The following is a 19,746-nucleotide window of genomic DNA, read 5'->3' as shown; positions in this document are numbered from 1 at the left end:
ACGATGTATTTCCTTCTGACAAAGTAATGAGGGAGATATGAGACATGTTAATCTATTAATCCAGTATTTTATAGCCCTTAACATTAATTAAAAATACTCTGCCTGCTTATATTCTTCTGCTCTCCTCAGAGACTCTCCCTTAGACATGTTAATATAAGACTAATCTTCTTTCCAATTCAGTTTATTTCTAGTTAAAAAATAAATAGGGTAGAATAACATAGATTAGACAGCCATAAACAGAGATAACATTTTATTATTTAGGTATATATGTTTGGCTCCCATGTAGTCAAAATTCTGATTACCATCTGTATGATCAGGCCACCCAAGATGGCTGTTCCCTTGCTTTCTGTGCATCTCCTGCTTGACCAGTCCCTGCTTCACCTACACCCTACCCACACGACTGACCTTCCCTCTTAATCATAGAGCCTAATCAATAAATGCCTACAGACTTGCCCCCGCCCAGCTAGTGATTGTTCTAATCTTTAGATCACAACACTCCACTAGGATAGTTTATCAAAGGCTATCAAAGGAACTGTGAAGGAACTGTGAGGGGCACGCTCCTCTGCTGGTTTCCCTAGTAACCCATGGCATCAATTCCCCCCCTTAGCTGGTAACCTCCCTCTACCCACTCCTTGGGAAGACTGCTGCCTTGTCCTGTCCGTCCTGCTGTCTGCCATCCATGGTGGGCTGTCTGTCACTCCAGGACACCCTTGCTTCAGATGTATAGGATCCCCTATCCAATCCCCTGTCAACTGATGTCGCATCCCCTGACTCTGGGCTCTTTCTTTGGTCTTGCAGCTGGGCAATTTACAGGGCTTGCAGGCCTGCGGGGTGCAGCCCAACACCATCGGTTTCAAGAGAAGTTCACGTGACTAGAAGAAGATCAGAAAGTGAGTTTCTGTCAGGCGTGTGCACATAGATTCCCAATGGGAGACTCAGGGATACTGAGGCTAAGTCCCTGTTGAGGATAGTTGAGAGGTAGGGCTTTCTTCCTGTCCAGCCCCCACTAGGGTAACAAAAGTTCTGTCTTGAAAGTAGCATGCTGCGAATACTGCTGCCTTTCCCCTGTTTGTGACATGGACATTCCATGCCAGGAGAGCAAAGCTGAGAGGTCCCCAGGCTGCTGGCCCCCAGCCACTGAGTGCTCAGCTTCTAGAGTTGGTGTGTCAGTCAGTGAGAAGGCTGCTTGCATTATTCCTAGCTTCAGTTCCAGAGCCCTGGCTCAAAGACTTCCTGGGGGGGAGAAATAGGCCATTAAACAGTCCTTAAACTCTTCCCAAAGAAATGGACTTCATTTGCAACAGAGAGTGAAGTTCAAGCCTAAAGGCACTCTGAAGAAAAGTGGAGGTTGTGATGAAAGGATATTGGGAGGATATTCAAGATATAGGCTAAACCATTTCCCAGAGAAAACAGGAAATAGGACACCTGAGAGGAGATCTTCTGAGGTCAGAACAAAAATCAAACCCCATCCTAGGAAACTATTTCTTCAAAGGAGCCAGAATTTGATTGGGTATCATTTCTTTAAATGTTCAGTAGAATTCACTAGTGAAACCATCTGAGCTAGGTACTTCTTTTTCTGGAAAGTTATTAATTATTGATTCAATTTCTTGAACAGATATAAGCCTATTCAAATTATTAAACTTTTCTTATGTGAGTTTTAGTAGTTTGTGTCTTTTAAGGAATTGGTCCATTTCACCTAAGTTATTAAATTTGTAGGCATATGTCTCTGGGCTATGACCTTCACAAGTGCATCTCTACAAGGAGATCTTTCTTGGATCTTCAGCATGAGAACCTGGAGGGGTTCCTGGAAGTAATGCCTCTAAAACAGTGGGGTTCTTCCCCAAAATGCAACTCCCAAGAATTTCTTACTCTCATGTAAATCTACATTTGGCCTCTAAACAATTCATCAAATTTACCATTTAAATCTTCCTCTCAGTTCATAGTTCCAGTGGCTGCTGGAGTACATCTTGGCTGTGACCCTCTATATTTGCCTGTCCATCAGATTTCAGGGTGATGATTTGCCCTGCAACCTCAGCTCTCTGATGGGCTCCAAGAAAAGGCATTGCTTTTCGATTTGTTCAGTTTTTTGTTTTGTTTTGTTTTGATATAAAACAGAAGTGGTGGTAATTTCCAAGCTCTTTATATGTTGGATCTGAAACAGGAAGTGGTCAGTTTACTCTTTCTATTGCTGAGTAGTATTTCATTGAATAAATTTACCACAGTTTGTTTATTCATTCTCCTCTTCATAAATTTTGGGGTTGTTTTGAATTTTTGTCCATTATGAATACAGCATGTGTGAACATTCTTTTAACTGACTTTTGGTGGTGTTAGTCATCATTAATTCTAGAATTCTGTATCCAAACTAAACAATAGATCACAACAATGCAGCTATATAGCAAGTGAATCACTCACAGCGTAACTGACTTTGTAACTCACTTGGCAGTGGCTGACTAAGCATTCTCTGCAGAAAACAGACCTGAGTAGCATCTAACTTACTTTTTGTAGACTTCAGCCTAAGAACTATCACTTCTTGTAACACCATCCATGAACTCAAGTGGGCATACAAGTATCTTTCTTTTCCTAAAACTACATTTCTGTTGAGACACTGTTTGACTTGGTGACAGCATATGCAATCTTAGTCATTGCCAAGTAAACTCACCCAGTCAATAAAGATTTCATATTCTTACTCATCTCCTGTCCCCAATTTCCCTTCCTGATTCTAAGCTCTGAGGTGGATATCGTGCCATTACATTGGTGAGGAGGTGATATCTTGTTCCATCCTGTGCTGGCACTTGCTGAGATAGTTTCCTAAAGATGCCTTTGGATTGGTGTGCTTTCTTTTCTGAAAATTTACATACTGTTTTATTACACTTTGTCAACTGAAAATATTACCTCCATAAACTGTAATGGGTTATTATCAAATAGCTGCAATTATTTTGTATTTGAAATTCAAATCACGGTACACAGGGTGTCTGGAAAATCATATCCCTTCTAACCTTAGGTTATAGCAAATTATCAGGAATACCTGTAGCCAATTCACTTTATCATAGTGCCACATACCTAACAAAATATTGTATGACCAATAAAGTCATCTGGAAGAGATTATTTCAAGGTCACTACAGAATATGTTTTAATTCTTAATCTTAAGAATGTTAACTTGTATGTGGTGGAGTCCATTTATCCTCAGTATAGAGAATAATTCTTCTCTCTCACTATCATCCCCTATTAAGGGCTATTCTTACTAAATATTAGTTGATTTGCTTTTTATAATCAACCAATTTCTGCCTCCGCTCCCCCCTCCCAATACATACACACTAATGAAGTTTGAGAAATTTTTAAATGCTACTGAAAGCCAAGCTTCTGAATTTTTACTAGACTCATCCTGATATTAGCAAGGCATAAAGTGTGAGCATCTCTTTATTGGGACCAGAAAAAAATTTTAGATTCGATGAAAAGTTAGTTCAGAACTTGTCATTAGCTGGTCCATAGAACATGTGGGAAATTGGGCTTCATTTGAACTTCCTTGAGATAGTTTATGATGGTCAAATTTAGTAGATTTTTGGTCTTTACAAAAAATTATTTATCAAAAACTTAGGTTTTATGGTAGATATGAAATGAACCACAAAATTTTCAAAATAAACAACTTATGCAAATGACTACTATAGTGTTCAGTAGATATTAGTAAGTATGAACCTACATTATTGTGGTTCTCAGTTTCTTAAAATGGTGGAAGAGGTGACAGGTTGAACTCCATTAACTCTAACGCTTCTTACCAGTCAAAAATTCTGTAGTTTTCACTTAAATTTCTCTCCATGGGCACAGAAGAGAAGGGAATGCCTACAATGCCAGGGAAATGGCAAAAGACATAATGGCTGGAGAGTATATGGCACGTTTGGGAGACAGAAAGTCAAGCAACTTGACTATAGTAGAGGGTTTATATTGGGATTTGTTAAAGTAAAGCTTGAAGTGTAGATTGCAGCCCAGGTTACAAAAAGCCTTGAATACTGGACTAAAGAATTTGTATTTTATTCTACAGATAATGAAGAGCGATTGTAGGGTTTCAGGTGATGGTGAGCCTAATAATGGCTTTAAAAAGAATGATCCTGTGTTAACAATTAGGGATGGATTAAAAGGGGAGTGAGGCTAAAAGAGGAAAAATCAACAGAGAGGATGTTTTCTAAAATAGGTGTGAGCTAATGATGGCTTGAGCAAGGGTGATGTCAGTAAGAATCAGAGTAACAAAAGCATCTGGAAAAAAAGAATCAGTGAAACTGGCTGATATGATATATAGAGCTAATGAGAAGAGTCAAAGACAATCCCAATTTAATGTTAAGAGAATTAGATTTCCACTTAGTTCAACATGAATAGCATTTAGAGAAAAGAGAAAATCAGTTCAGTTTTAGAGAACTTTTCATTTGAAGCACAAGTAGGTATATGAGAGGAAATGAGTTTTGTGCCATGGAAACTGCAGGACTAGATGAGAGGTGAGGGGTGAATTCATTTTAATTTTAAATAAAACCTCACTGAGCAAAAATAAGTGATGAAATATTAAAGTTTCAACTTGAACATCACATTTGAAAACTTAAGAGACCTGGTCATTCCTATTATTTCTCATTTTTTAAATTTATATTCAAACATATTGGTTAGATTCTGCATTTAATCATGTCTCTTAAGTATGTGCTTTGCTAGAATACTATAAGCAATGTCTTCTGATTTGGCAGAGATTGGTAAACTGAATGTTTATGATCAAAGGGAAATTTTTACCATTTAAGTGATTGTTCCCATTTAATACTGCCAATAAAATGTGAAGTGTTAGTGTTTCTGGCAAAAGAGGTCTCTGGATATACTACATCTACATATTATCAAAGTAACTCAGTGGTTCAAGGCAGTGAGAAAATAATTCTATTTTATAAACTTATTGGTTAAATCAAAATCAAAGCAGTTATTTAATAATTTTTTGGTAGGTAAAACCATAATGTGATCTGCTTCAAAATCAACATATGTTAATTTCTTTGCATGTTAAAGAGGCTCAAAACACGTAAGTAATCTGTGAAGTACAAAGTTGGAATGATACCTAAGCAAACAGAAAACAAAAAGAGCTTATGATTGAACATGTCAGGTGTACTAAACCATGTGCCAGAAAGAACAGTTGTGACGAAAATCTAAAATCATGGGACATTGTGATTGATATTGTCTGGAATGTATTTTACACTAAGCCTTATTATCCAGGAAGCTTAAAGAGTTCTAATTGTAGTAATCACACTCTTAAAAGGGAGGGAATAAGAGCAAATATTCTAAGCCCCATTTCAGCTGACACAGCAAATCAGCAGTGTAAGTGGTGTCCTCATATCAGCAACCTAGGCATCACCTTGGATCTCATTAGAAATGCAGAATCTCAGTCTCTACTCCAAACCTACTGAATTAGAATCTTCATTTTAACAGGATCTACAGGTGACTCCTGTGCATATTAAAGTTTGAAAAGGATTGATGCACAATCCTACTGGATCGACATCCAATGAGTAAGGAAATTCATATCATCCACCTATGGAGATCCCATATCTGTCTTCTCTTTAGTTAATCACATTTTATGATGTCACTTGCCCTAATGTCATATGCTTGGTAAAAGAAGATATGTGACTCTGAAGAGATTCTTCATGAAGGAAGTAGCTTGAATTAGCCTTCATATAAGAGTGGTATACCCCATTCATGGGAACCTCCTCCACTCTAGCCAAGGAGCACCCGGAGAAATTCAGTTCAAAATCTCAACCAAGTTCCTTCATTCACCAGGGCACAACCAAAGGTTATCTGGAGAGCAAGACAGAAGATACATATGTTCTTCCTCATTTTGCAATAAATGTTCCACTCTTTTACAATTTTGATGCAGAAATTGCTTTAAGTTATACACAAAGGACTATTTCTTGCCTCAGCTTCACTAAGCTTTTTTAAAATATAGGGTTGCAACGATGCCTGGAAACAAGTAAACTGAACTGACTGAAAAGAGTACTGCTTTGGTTCACTAGGGGGAAGAGAAAGGGAAGGCAAAAAGAATGAAACCATTTCTTGAGCATCTACTCTGTGCTAAGTACTACACAAGATGTTTTATATAAAGAACCAGAGTCTCTAAAATGCCAAGCTTGAGACCTGTTCTTTAACCATATAAACATGGTGTTATTGTGATCTGTCACAGCTCTAAAAACTATAAATACGTAGCTTTATGATCATTCAATAACTTATAAAACTCTATATGTGTTTACGAGGAGTTTCAAGATGGCTGAAGAGTAAGACGTGGAGATCACCTTCCTCTCCACAAATACATCAGAAATACATCTATATGTGGAACTGCTCCTATAGAACACCAACTGAACGCTGGCAGAAGACCTCAGACCTTCCAAAAGGCAAGAAACTCCCCACATACCTGGGTAGGGCAAAAGAAAAAAGAATAACAGAGACAAAGGAATAGGGACGGGACCTGCACCAGTGGGAGACAGATGTGAAGGAGGAAAGGTTTCCACGCACTAGAAGCCCCTTCTCGGGCAGAGACTGCGTGTGGCAGAGGGGGAAGCTTCATAGCCACGGAGGAGAGCGCAGTAACAGGGTGCGGAGGGCAAAGCGGAGAGATTCCCGCAGAGGATCGGTGCCGACCAGCACTCACCAGCCCGAGAGGCTTGTCTGCTCACCCACCGGGACGGGCGGGGGGCTGGGAGCTGAGCCTCGGGCTTTGGTCTGATGCCAGGAGAGGATTGGCTGTGTGAACACAGCCTGAAGGGGTTAGTGCACCACAGCTAGCCGGGATGGAGTCCGGGAGAAGTCTGGAGCTGCTGAAGAGGCAAGAGACTTTTTCTTGCCTCTTCGTTTCCTGGGGCGCGAGGAGAGGGGATTAAGAGAGTCACTTACGGGAGCTCCAGAAATGGGCGTGAGCCGCGGCTCTCAGTGCGGACCCCAGAGACAGGCATGAGACGTTAAGGCCGCTGCCGCCGCCACCAAGAAGCCTGTGTGCAAGCACAGGTCATTCTCCACACTTCCCCTCCCAGGAGCCTGTGCAGCTGCCAGGGTCCCAGGATCCAGGGACAACTTCCCTGGGAGAACAAATGGCGCGCCTCAGGCTGGTGCAACGTCACACTGGCTTCTGCCGCCACAGACTCGTCCCGCACTCCGTACCCCTCCCTCCCCCCAGCCTGAGTGAGCCAGAGCCCCCGAATCAGCTGCTCCTTTAACCCCCTCCTGTCTGAGTGAAGAACAGATGCCCTCAGGTGACCTACACGCAGAGGCGGGTACAAATCCAAAGCTGAACCCCAGGAGCTGTATGAACAGAGAAGAGAAAGAGAAATCTCTCCCAGCAGCCTCAGAAGCAGAGGATTAAATCTCCACAATCAACTTGATGTATCCTGCATCTGTGGAATACCTGAATAAACAATGAATCATCCCAAATTGAGGAGGTGGACTTTGGGAGCAAAGATATATATATACTTTTTCCCTTTTTCGCTTTTTGTGAGCATCTATGTGTATGCTTCTGTGTGTGATTTTGTCTGTATAGCCTGCTTTTACCATTTGTCCCAGGGTTCTGTCTGTCCGTTGTTTTTTTTTTACTTTAAAAATTTTTTGTCTTAATTATTTTTTATTTTAATAACGTTATATTATATTATTTTATTTTATCTTCTTTCCTTCTTTCTTTTTTTTCTCCCTTTTATTCTGAGCTGTGTGGATGAAAGGCTCTTGGTGCTCCAGCCAGGCATCAGGGCTGTGCCTCTGAGGTGGGAGAGCCAAGTTCAGGACACTGGTCCACAAGAGACCTCCCAGCTCCACGTAATATAAAATGGCGAAAATCTCCCAGAGATCTCCATCTCAACACCAAGACCCAGCTTCACTCAAAAACAAGCAAGCTACAGTGCTGGGCATCCTATGCCAAACAACTAGCAAGACAGGAACACAACCCCATCCATTAGCAGAGAGGCTGCCTAATATCATAGTAAGGACACAGACAACAAAAAACACACCACCAGACATGGACCTGCCCACCAGAAAGACAAGATCCAGCCTCATCCACAAGAACACAGGCACTAGTTCCCTCCACCAGGAAGCCTACAACCCACTGAACCAACCTTAGCCACTGGGGACAGACACCAAAAACTATGGGAACTATGAACCTGCAGCCTGCAAAAAGGAGACCCCAAACACAGCAAGTTAAGCAAAATGAGAAGACAGAGAAACACACAGCAGATGAAGGAGCAATGCAGAAACCCACCAGACCTAACAAATGAAGAGGAAATAGTCAGTCTATCTGAAAAAGAGTTCAGAGTAATGATAGTAAATATGATCCAAAATTTTGGAAAAACAATGGAGAAAATACAAGAAGCATTTAACAAGGAACTAGAAGAACTAAAGAGCAAACAAACAGTGATGAACAACACAATAAATGAAATTTAAAATTCTCTAGACGGAATCAAGAGCAGAATAACTGAGGCAGAAGAATGGATAAGTGACCTGGAAGATAAAATAGTGGAAATAACTACTGCAGAACAGAATAAAGAAAAAAGAATGAAAAGAATCAAGGATAGTCTCAGAGACCTCAGGGACAACATTAAAGGCACCAACATTCAAATTATAGGGGTCCCAGAAAAAGAAGATAAAAAGAGAGGGACTGAAAAAATATTTGAGAATTTCCCTAATTTGGGAAAGGAAATAGTTAATCAAGTCCAGGCAGTACAGAGAGTCCCATACAGGATAACTCCAAGGAGAAACATGCCAAGACACATATTAATCAAACCATCAAAAATTAAATACAAAGAAAAAATATTAAAAGCAGCAAGGGAAAAACAACAAATAACACACAAGGGAATCTCCATAAGGTTAACAGCTGATCTTTCAGCAGAAACTCGGCAAGCCAGAAAGGAGTGGCAGGACATACTTAAAGTGATGAAGGAGAAACACCTACAACAAAGATTACTCTACCCAGCAAGGATCTCATTCAGATTTGATGGAGAAATTAAAAACTTTACAGACAAGCAAAAGCTAAGAGAATTCAGCACCACCAAACCAGCTTTACAACAAATGCAAAAGGAACTTCTTTAAGCAGGAAACACAAGAGAAGGAAAAGACCTACAATAACAAACCCAAAACAATGAAGAAAATGGCAATAGGAACATACAAATCGATAATTACTTTAAATGTAAATGGGTTAAATGCTCCAAACAAAGACATAGACTGGGTGAATGGATACAAAAACAAGACCTGTATATACGCTGTCTACAAGAGACCCACTTCAGACCTAGGGACACTTACACTTACAGACTGAAAGTGAGGGGATGGAAAAAGATATTCCATGCAAATGGAAATCAAAAGAAAGCTGGAGTAGCAATTCTCATATCAGACAAAATAGACTTTAAATTAAAGACTATTACAAGAGACAAAGAAGGACACTACATAATGATCAAGGGATCAATCCAAGAAGAAGATATAACAATTGTAAATATTTACGCACCCAACATAGGAGCACCTCAATACATAAGGCAAATACTAACAGCCATAAAAGGGGAAATAGACAGTAACACAATCATACTAGGGGATTTTAACACCTCACTTTCACCAACGGACAGATCATCCAAAATGAAAATAAATAAGGAAACAAAAGCTTTCAATGATACATTACCCAAGAAGGACTTAATTGATAGTTATAGGACATTCCATCCAAAAACAACAGAATACACATTTTTCTAAAGTGCTCATGGAATATTCTCCAGGATAGATCATATCTTGCATCACAAATCAAGCCTTGGTTAATTTAAGTAAATTGAAATCGTATCAAGTATCTTTTCCGACCACAACGCTATGAAGCTATATATCAATTACAGGAAAAATATATAAAAAATACAAACACATGGAGGCTAAACAATACGCTACTTAATAAACAAAGGATCACTGAAAAAATCAAAAGGAAATTAAAAAATACCTTTAAACAAATGACAATGAATACATGACGACCCAAAACCTATGGGATGCAGCAAAAGCAGTTCTAAGAGGGAAATTTATAGCAACACAATCCTACCTTAAGAAACATCTCAAATAAGCAACCTAACTTTACATCTAAAGCAATTAGAGAAAGAAGAACAACAAAAAAAAAAAACCCCAAAGTTAGCAGAAGGAATGAAATCATAAAGATCAGATCAGAAATAAATGAAAAAGAAATGAAGGGAACAATAGCAAAGATCAATAAAACTAAAAGCTGGTTCTTTGAGAAGATAAACAAAATTGATAAACCATTAGCCAGACTCATCAAGAAAAAACGGGAGAAGACTCAAATCAATAGAATTAGAAATGAAAAAGGAGAAGTAATAACTGACACTGCAGAAATGCAAAGTATCATGAGAGATTACTACAAGCAACTCTATTCCAATAGAAAGGACAACTTGGAAGAAATGGACAAATTCTTAGAAATGCACAACCTGCTGAGACTGAACCAGGAAGAAATAGAATATATGAACAGTACAACAAGGACTGAAACTGAAACTGTGATTTAAAATCTTCCAACAAACAACAGCCCAGGACCAGATGGGTTCACAGGTGAATTCTATCAAACATTTAGAGAAGAGCTAACACCTATCCTTCTCAAACTCTTTCAAAAGATAGTAGAGGGAGGAACACTCCCAAACTCTTTGGGAGGAACACTCCCAAACTCTTTCTATACCAAAACCAGACAAAGACGTCACAAAGAAAGAAAACTACAGGCCAGTATCGCTTATTAACATAGATGCAAAAATCCTCAACAAAATACTAGCAAACAGAATCCCACAGCACATTAAAAGGATGAAGCACCATGATCAAATGGGGTTTATCCCAGGAATGTAAGGATTCTTCAATATATGCAAATCAATCAATGTGATATACCATATCAACAAACTGAAGGAGAAAAAACATATGATCATCTCAATATATACAGAGAAAGCTTTTGACAAGATTCAACACCCATTTCTGATAAAAACCTTCCAGAATGCAGGCGTAGAGGGATCTTTCCTCAACATAATAAAGGCCATATATGACAATGCCACAGCCAACATCATCCTCAATGGTGAAAAACTGAAACCATTTCCACTAAGACCAGGAACAAGACAAGGTTGCCCACTCTCACCACTCTTATTCAACATAGTTTTGGAAGTTTTGGCCACAGCAATCAGAGAAGAAAAAGAAATAAAAGGAATCCAAATCGGAAAAGAAGTAAAGCTGTCATTGTTTGCAGATGACATGATACTATATAGAGAGAATCCTAAGGATGCTACCAGAAAACTACTAGAGCTCATCAATGAATTTGGTCAAGTAGCAGGATACAAAATTAATGCACAGAAATATCTGGCATTCTTATACACTAATGATGAAAAATCTGAGAGTGAAATTAAGAAAACACTCCCATTTACCACTGCAACAAAAAGAATAAAATATCTAGGAATAAACCTACCTAAGGAGACAAAAGACCTGTATGCAGAAAAGTATAAGACACCGGTGAAAGAAATTAAAGAGGATACAAATAGATGGAGAGATATACCATGTTCTTGGATTGGAAGAATCAACATTGTGAAAATGACTGTACTACCCAAAGCAATCTACAGATTCAATGCAATCCCTACCAAACTACCACTGGCATTTTTCACAGAAGTAGAACAAAAATTATATAATATGTATGGAAACACAAAAGACCCCGAATATCCAAAGCAATCTTGAGAAAGAAAAATGGAGCTGGAGGGATCAGGCTCCCTGACTTCAGATTATACTACAAAGCTACAGTAATCAAGACAGTATGGTACTGGCATGACACCAGAAATATAGATCAATGGAACAGGATACAAAGCCCAGAGATAAACCCACACACATATGGTCACCTTATCTTTGATAAAGGAGGCAAGAATATACAATGAAGAAAAGACAGGCTCTTCAATAAGTGGTGCTGGGAAAACTGGACAGCTACATGTAAAAGAAAGAAATTAGAACACTCCCTAACACCATATGCAAAAATAAACTCAAAATGGATTAAAGACCTAAATGTAAGGCCAGACACTATCAAACTCTTAGAGGAAAACATAGGCAGAACACGCTATGAAATAAATCACAGCAAGATCCTTTTTGACCCTCCTCCTAGAGAAATGGAAATAAACACAAAAATAAACAAATAGGACGTAATGAAACTTAAAAGCTTTTGCACAGCAACGGAAACCATAAACAAGATGAAAAGACGACCCTCAGAATGGGAGAAAATATTTGCAAATGAAGCAACTGACATAGGATTAATCTCCAAAATTTACAAGCAGCTCAATATCAAAAAAACTAATAACCCAATCCCAAAACGGGCGGAAGACCTAAATAGACATTTCTCCAAAGAAGATATACAGAGTGCAACAAACACATGAAAGAACGCTCAAAATCATTAATCATTAGAGAAATTCAAATCAAAACTACAATGAGATATCATCTCACACAGGTCAGAATGGCCATCATCAAAAACTCTAGAAACAATAAATGCTGGAGAGGGTGTGGAGAAAAGGGAACCCTCTTGCACTGCTGGTGGGAATGTAAATGGACACAGCCACTATGGAGAACAGTATGGAGGTTCCTTCAAAAAGTACAAATAGAACTACCATACGACCCAGCAATCCCACTACTGGGCATATACCCTGAGAAAACCATAATTCAAAAAGAGTCATGTACCAAAATGTTCATTGCAGCTCTATTTACGATAGCCAGGATATGGAAGAAACCTAAGTGTCCATCAACAGATGAATGGATAAAGAAGATGTGGCACATATATACAATGGAATATTACTCAGCCATAAAAAGAAATGAAACTGAGTTCTTTGTAATGAGGTGGATAGACCTGGAGTCCGTCATACAGAGTGAAGTAAGTCAGAAGGAGAAAAACAAATACCATATGCTAACACATATATATGGACTCTAAGAAAAAAAAAAATGTCATGAAGAGATTAGTGGCAGGACAGGAATAAAACACAGACCTACTAGAGAATGGACTTGAGTATATGGGGAGGGGGAAGGGTAAGCTGTGACGAAGTGAGAGAGTGGCATGGACATATATACACTACCAAACGTAAATTAGATAGCTAGTGGGAAGCTGTCGCATAGCACAGGGAGATCACCTCTGTGCTTTGTGACCACCTGGGGGGGGGGATAGGGAGGGTGGGAGAGAGGGTGATGCAAGAGGGAAGAGTTATGGGAACATATGTATATGTATAACTGATTCACTTTGTTGTAAAGGAGAAACTAACACACTATTGTAAAACAGTTATACTCCAATAAAGATGTTAAAAAAAAACCCAAAACAAACAAACAAAAAACCAAACCAAACCAAAACAACAACAAAAAGAATGCTCAACATCATTAATCAGTGGAGAAATGCAAATGGAAACTACAGTGAGATATCTTCTCACACTGGTCAGAATGGTCATCATCAAAAAATCTACAAACAGTAAATGCTGGAGAGGTTGTGGAGAAAAAAGAACCCTCTTGTACTGTTGGTGGGAATGTAAATTGACACAGCCACTATGGAGAACAGTATGGAGGTTCCTTCAAAAACTAAAAATAGAACTACCATATGACCCTGCAATCCCACTACTGGGCATATACCCTGAGAAAACCATAATTCAAAAATGTTCATTGCAGCTCTATTTACAATAGCCAGGACATGGAAGCAACCTAAGTGTCCATGAACAGATGAATGGATAAAGAAGATGTGGCTCATATATACAATGGAATATTACTCAGCCATAAAAAGAAACAAAATTGAGTTATTTGTAGTGAGGTGGATGGACCTAGGGTACGTCATACAGAGTGAAGTAAGTCAGAAAGAGATAAACAAATACCGTATGCTATCACATATATATGGAATCTAAGAAAAAAAATGGTTATGAAGAACCTAAGGGCAAGATGGGAATAAATACACAGACCCACTAGAGAATGGACTTGAGGATATGGGGAGGGGGAGGGTAAGCTGTGACAAAGTGAGAAAGTGGCATGGACATATATACACTACCAAATGTAAAATAGATAGCTTGTGGGAAGCAGCCGCATAGCACAGGGAGATCAGCTCGGTGGTATGTGACCACCTAGAGGGGTGGGATACAGAGGGTGGGAGGGAGGGAGACGCAAGAGGGAAGAGATATGGGAACATATGTATGTGTATAACTGATTCACTTTGTTATAAAGCATAAACTAACACACCATTGTAAAGCAATTATACTCCAATAAAGAAAAATAATAATAATAAATTTTTTAAAAACCAAAAAAACCCCAAAACTCTACGTGTTTAAAACTTAGCTTTATTATAAACTATTAACAATTCCTGGTGTTTCCCATTTCCTGTTAGACACTATTAAGGGGAAATATCTTATAAAAGTAGAGATCAGATGATCTTGTTATTACAATATCCAATAGTGCCTATCTTAGATCTTAAACACACATGGAGATTTTACCTGGGTTCTTATGATGATACTGTTTATCTGATTGAAAGTATCTCGGGACCATAATTGAAACCATTTTGCAACCTACGTTTTACCGTATGGAAGATATCATTCCTTCATTCAATGCATATCAATGGATACATCCTATTTGTCATACCATTTAACAGCACAGTATGAAAATACATAAGTAAAGAGACATAAATCAAATAATTATAAATTGTGAAAAGTGCTATGAATGATAAAAACATGAGACCATGATAGACAACTATCAGGAGACAGTTTCCTCTTCTGGTGTGGACAAGAAAGATCCAACCAGAACAACCAACCTCCAGAGAACAACGACACAGACTCTGAACAAAATCCAGGCAGTCCTCACATTTCATCATACCTGTTAAACGAAACTCGTGCGTATTGGAACTGTGTCCTTGCTTTACACAGTTCTGTAGTAGCAGTTCCTGTGCAAAGCAAGAGCCTGGGTACAAAATTCACAGGTTTCAGTTAACAAACCTGTGCCTGCAAGGACTACCTACATAACAAAACAACCATCTGAAGGGTGGAGAAAAGCAGGTGGATATTGGAGGAGGTCAATACTTGTAGAAAGGAATAATGCAGAAGCTTTTACCTTTTCTACAGTTCTTTGCCTAAAAGAATGTTTCAGAAGGCACCATGTACAGAGTGGATAAAATTCCTCCAGAACATCTGCAGACTTTCTGACTCAAAGAAGCAGGACAGAATCTCAGGGTCCTGTGAGGCAGTAAGGTTTAATAAGCATGTAATTCAAGTTAAGAAGGAGAGGCTTGGTGGCGCAGTGGTTGAGAGTCCGCCTGCCCCGTGTCCCGGTCCGGGAAGATCCCACATGCCGCAGAGCAGCTGGGCCCGTGAGCCATGGCCGCTGAGCCTGCGCATCCGGAGCCTGTGCTCCGCAGTGGGGAGAGGCCACAACAGTGAGAGGCCCGCGTACCGCAAAAAAAAAAAAAAAAAAAAAAAAAAAAAAGGAGAGGAGTACGAGAATGAGGCAGAAATAATATCTGAAGACATAATGGTTGACTAGTTCCAAAATTTGGCAAGACCTTTCTATTTACAGTTTCCAGATAACCCCAAACAGGAAAGATATGAAGAAAAACACTCATCAGTATGTCATAGTCAAAATGATGAATACCAAAGATTCAGAGAAAATCTTGAAGGCAAACAGAAACTCTGAGCTAATCGATATGTGTTGTTGTTTTAAGCCACTGAATTTGGGGATAATTTGCTGTGCAGCAATAGATAACTAACACATCTATTATAGTGGGGGTATTAACACCCCTCTCTCAATAGTTGATAGAATTAGTTGAAAATCAGGATATAAGAAGATAAAATATTATCAAGCGATTTGTCCTAAATGTAGTTTATAAAACATTTCAGTCAATAACAGAAGAAAATGAATTATTTTCAAGTGAACAGATTATTTATTAGGATAAATCATATTCTGGACCATAAAATAAAAGTCAGTAAATTTAACAGGGTTGAAATCATTCCAAGTATGTTTTCTGTCCACAATGGAATTAAATGAGGAATCAACAACAGAACAATGTCTGGAAACACCCTCAGGATAGGGACATTAAAATCACACTTCCAAATAAAACTGATCCAAAAAGATATCACTGGGAAAATCAGAAGCAAATTTTAAATGAATACAAATGAAAAACAGTATATAACCATGAGATACAGGTAAAGCAGTGCTTAGAGAGAAAATTATCACATTGAACTCTAATATTAGGAAAGAAGAAGGGTCTCAAGTTAATAATCTGAGTTTCTACCATAAGAATCTAGAAGAAAGAGTAAATTAAACCTCAAATAAGCAAAACAAAGAAATAAAGGTATAAATCAATAAAAAAGAAAACAAAATGACCCAAAAAGAGACAATCAATAAGCCAAAAGCTGATTTTTTGAATGGATAAATAAAATTGATAGCCTCTGTAAGGCTTACTAAGAGTTTATCAAAGAGAAATGAAAATACAGATTAAAAAACTAATCAGGCATATTTATTCAAGAGATGAAAGTATAGACCCTCAAAAAATGTTTATATAAAAACATTCATAGCAGCTTTATTCGAAGTTTTAAACACTGTAAACAACCCAAATGTCTATCAACAGGGGAGTAGATAAACATATTGTGATATATTTATGTCATGGACTAAACTCAGCAATAAAAAGGAACTAACTCTTGATGCACACAATGACATTGGTTGTGGTGAATCTCACAGACATAACACTGGGCTAAAACAGAGACACAAAAATATATATACTATATGAATCCATTTATACAAAGTTCTAGAAGAGACAAATCTAAACTATAGGCATAGATATCGAAACAGTGATTATCTCCGGGTGGAGAAGGTGGGCAAAGATTTATTAGAAAGGAACACAAGGGAGTTTTCTTGGTGCCCTGTATCTTGATGGGTGCAGGTGGGTTACAAGGATGTATTCATTTATCTACATCATCACACTGTTCACTTATGATCAGAGAGAGAGAGAGAGAGACAGAGCAGGACGCTGAGAGAGAGAGAGAGAGAATACGAAGGGACAAAACCAAGTAAAGAAAAACAGCTGCCCAGCATCTTGGGGGAAAAAATTAATCTGGACCAGGTCAGAAGCAGAGAGGACTTACAAAACAAGACCAACTTGGAAAACTCAGATGCAAACATTAAGAAGGAGCAGTCTCTAGAGAATGGACAGGAGCCTCCAGGGATGACCTATCTTTAAGTTATTTACTCTGCATCTAAACACTTGCACTTGTAATTGTTTGTGTGTGTGATGGCTATTTTATAAATAACCACACTGGCTTTAAGTATGTATGTGTGCAATAAGAACCAAGTTAAGATTCGTCCCCTAAACACAGACAATATTATGGTATGCTGCCTTATCTACCCCCATTGTGTAATTCTAAATTATAATTGCATAACCACAGACTGAAATATTTATGATGCATATATGTGATATCTAGGATGTGCTTCAAAATAACAGGGGCGGAGAGATGAATGGCAATGTGGAAGAGTTTGGCCATGGGTTAATAATTGCCACAGCTGGATAATGGGTATCATTATATGTGTTTGAAAGTTAAATAAAACCCAAGTAACCATACAATAAGTGTGCTAAGGCCAGTGAAGTTTTCATTTGCTTTTCATGAATAACTACTTTGAAGCTTTTAAAGCAAATCTTCTAACTGTTTTAGTGCCCCTGTTGCTAATGTTAAAAGCCCACACATGGGGCACGTACTGGGTGATCTTGCTCTGGTTAGACTGAGGATTGCTGCCAGCGAGTGTCTTATCTCAGGAAGGTTTTACAGGTTAAAGGTGCCCCAGGGGCAGTGCAAATAAAAGCTAAGAGATGGAGCCAAATCCTTTGTCACTACCTAGTAAGAAACATTCCAGCTAACAGGAGAAAGGACCGGAAATCTTTTCCACGTCAGATGACACAGAGGCAGCAGTAGAGCAGGTCCTGGTATATTTAGCTTTTCCATTTGGGACATGAAGAAAATTATAATTGAGAAATAAAACATAATTTTAGAAATACAAACTAAGGTAGCAAATTTGAATTTTGTAAAAACACTGTTGATTGTAGATTGCAGCTTTTTGATATGACCTATTATTAAATATATGTATTTAATACATATTAGGCAATTTATAAATATTTACAGTTGTTGAAATATTTGTTCATTTTCTTTGAGCAAATATAAACCATTCTGTAGTCATGTTGAGCATATAACTGGAAAAGTTAATCAGCTTAAATTTTTAGGTTATCAAAAATTTACAACACTGAGAAAAAAATACCAAAGAAAGAAATCCTTTACACTTAAATACCTCTACATTTGTTTTTTTAAAGTTTCTTAAAGTAAGAAATAAAAAGTTATATTGCCCCCATTTAATGATCCTACAGTAATCTTTCCTGGTTAAGGTAGAAATTTACAAGATCATAGGTAGTATTACTCCTTGCAACTAAACAACAAACCAAGTTTTTACTTCCTATTTGTTTATAGAAATAGAGGAAGACTTCTGTTATCAAACTTTAAATCATTATTATAAAAAAATTTAATACTGTCCTAGGAATATATATCTTAACACTTGGAAATGCCCACAGCTTAATAATAAATAGAAAGAGAAGACACTACTCTTACATTTGGGGCAACATGGTGTCAAAATAGTAACCTATTTTCAGTTACTCAGGAAAGCAATCAGCAAGTGTTTACTGAATAACTTACAAGATGCTGTGAAATGTACAAGAGATGTATAGGATAAGGAGTTCACAACAGCTGATGAAGGAGCAGACAATTCTGATATCTAATACACATGAAATGATTAGATAACGCAACACATTACGTGAATGGGTTTCAAGACAGGGTTTCATATGAGTTCAAGGTGGATGGATAACACTAGGCTGGAGAATGTACTTTGATGATGGTAAGAACTGGACAGAATGCATTTGGAACATAATATTTATGCAATGCATATACTCCTTAAAGTATTCGCTCCACTTCTACTATAAAATAAGTAAACTGTTTCTATCTTCTTTGAAATCATAAGCAGAAGATCTTAAAATATCCTCTATTTTCTTTAATGTAAACTGTAAAAAATTTTTAAATGCTGAGAATCTCTTCCTCTAAACATATAAGACACAGAGACAGGTGGAATTACAATTATTTTTCTTTGTTAAATTGAAGAATATGATTACAAAGAGAAACAACTGGCCTGATATTGATTGCAAGATGTAAATAAATATCCTCACCTGCGCGTAACTCCACTGTCCAAAATTTGGGGAGTTTGTTTTAAACATACAAAGAAAGAGAAAGGTTTAGGTACCCCAATAGCAAAAGCAAGCCACACAGGGTATCCACTTCAGCTTGTTCACGTAAAACATATCAAAACATGCTCTGCCAGAGGTATTTACAAGCTTAAAAGAATTATTTCCATATGCTTCATTGTGCCAGAAGTAAAAGTTTTTTATTTTCTTAACCAGAGTTCTCATCTTGTACCTATAACTATTCTCCAAGCACCTCCTATATGAAATAAATATGCTTGATTCTCTAGGGAGGAAAAAGAAAGGATGTTTTCATCATGGCCCCTGTCCTTGAGAATCTTAAAATGTTTTTTGAGTTATGTGCAAATAAAAAAAAACAACCTCAAAATAAGGAAACTTTCATGTTTGTCCAGTGAGCAGTACAAACAAGGCTGACTGTAGATTAGGAACTGGCTACAACATAAGGTTTTTGGTTTTGATAAAATATTGTGAAATCTCTGCTATTCCTGTTCCTTTCT

The sequence above is a fragment of the Kogia breviceps genome, chromosome 15 (genome assembly GCF_026419965.1).
Source record: "Kogia breviceps isolate mKogBre1 chromosome 15, mKogBre1 haplotype 1, whole genome shotgun sequence".
Classification (NCBI taxonomy): Eukaryota; Metazoa; Chordata; class Mammalia; order Artiodactyla; family Physeteridae; genus Kogia; species Kogia breviceps.
The sequence above is the reverse complement of the archived record's forward strand: the minus strand, read 5'-3'. Positions refer to the sequence as shown.